We start from the raw sequence: 2,112 nt of genomic DNA, 5'->3' as shown, positions 1-2,112 counted from the left end.
GAAAAACATGAAAGAATGAATGTGGAATTATTTTACATTGGGGGTGCCCTGGGAAATAACTCTCAGCCTGAATAGTCTCTATTTTTTCCTTCAAGAAATATATTTTCTGTGGGAAGGTTGCTGGGAGGTGATTAGCCTACTATATCCTTGTGATTTTTTTCTCTCTCACTGTGTTTCTAGGCTGGTGATTAGTCTTCACTCAATTCCATATTGGCCTTTCTGCACTCAGATATTTTTGAAGGCTTTGGAATTGTGAGAAAGGCTGACTGCTCTTTTGGTATGTTGTTGTAACTTCCTACTTTCCTGGTTGCATCTTTTCCTCAGTGTCCCATTTTTAGGGCAGTCATGAATATGCGCATCTCAGGTCTCCTATGGCAAGGGCCTAACTGATGGAAGCCCCAGGCTACTGCTTTTGAATTCACCACCTCCTTTGCACAGAGATCACGCCACCCATGGGCTCCCAGCAGTGGTATGAAAGCAAGACCAGTTCTGAGAGACGTGGTTTTCCTCTGATGGGAACTGGATGGAGGACTCCCATCAGTGCTGCAGAAACTCTCATCGAACTGTGCTTCAGTCTAATACTTCCTTGCCTTTCTTTCTACTTCCCAGGGATCAGCTCTGCTTCATGGTGCGAGGGCTCTCTCAGGCTCCTTCCACTCCTGCCCCACATTCCATCAGCAGTGTTTTTTTGTAATAAATATCATGCATGTCTCATCTTGGCTGCATCTCAGAGGATAAAATCTAAATCATCATTTGCCTTTTTACTCCTTTTTTCCTTCTCCCATATCTAGGCAGGAACTATATCCCAGTAGGTATTTTGTGTAATGACCTCTCCCCCATGTATATAATAACTTTTGCATCTGTTTTTTCTTCTTTATTTATGTTGCAACTATTCAGGGTGCAACCCTCACCAGTGAACTCAAGGCTGGTGATTAATTCTAATTCTCATTACTGTTACAGGGAACTCACTATATGCCAGTCCTTGTGCTAAGTTCTTTACATGTATCTCATTTGATCCATACAATAACCCTGTCAGGTAGACAGTATTTCTATTTTGCAGATGAAAACACTGTGGCTTAGAGTGGTGAAAAAACTTACCCAAAGGGCTAGAAAGAGGTTGATCCTGGATTTAACTCTAGAACTACCTGTCATCAAGGCTAATGACAATATTAGTAATATCGGCTAAGTGTCATGGAACAATTCTTCAGCGTGCAGCATTTTGGTGAAGTTTTGATTAACTGTTACGTAAAATCTTCAAAATAATGCCATGAAGAAGGTAGTCTTATTGGAATTTTCAGATAAGGAATCTGAGGCTCAGATATGTTAAGAATCATGTGCATGACATTTAAAACTGCAAAAGCATACAGTAAAAAAGAAGAAATGTCTCAAATTGAAAGCAACTTTACAACTTAAAGATATATTTTTAAAAACAAACTAAAGCCAAAGAAAGGAAACAATAAAATTTAGAGTGGAGATAAATAAAATGAGGAATAGAAAAACAGTAAAAAAAAAAAAAGCAATCAAGCAAAAAGTCAGTTTTTAAAAAAAATTGAAAAAATTCACAACCTTTAACTACTTTGACTAACACAAGAAGAGAGAAGATTTGTATCATTAAAATCAGAAATGAAGATTCAGACATTACTAATAATTGTGCAGAAAAAATAATAATTATTAGAGTACTATGAATAATTGTACGGGAATATATTGGATAACCTAGATGAAATGGACAGATTCCTAGAAACACAAAACTTACAAGAAGAAATCATGAAAAAATTAAAAATTTGAATAGTCCTATAACAGTAAGGAGATTAAATCAGTGAAAACTCTTTACAAAACTCAACATTCCTACATGATAAAAGCACTCAAACTAGGAACAGAAGGCAACTACTGCCACATAATAAAGGCCACATATAAAAAGTTCACAGTGAATATCATCATACTCTGTGGTGAAAGGCTGAAAACTTCCCTTGTTAGGTCAGGAACAAGGTACAGATGCCTGCCTTCGCCAGTTTTATTCAACATAGTATTGGAAGTCCTCGCCAGAGCAATTGGGGGAGAAAAACTAAATAAGTGGTATCCAAAATGGAAAAGGTGATATCATCCCTGTCTGCA

This window comes from Galeopterus variegatus, unplaced genomic scaffold (genome assembly GCF_000696425.1).
Source record: "Galeopterus variegatus unplaced genomic scaffold, G_variegatus-3.0.2 Scaffold14620, whole genome shotgun sequence".
Lineage (NCBI taxonomy): Eukaryota > Metazoa > Chordata > Mammalia > Dermoptera > Cynocephalidae > Galeopterus > Galeopterus variegatus.
This window is presented reverse-complemented; position numbering follows the sequence as displayed.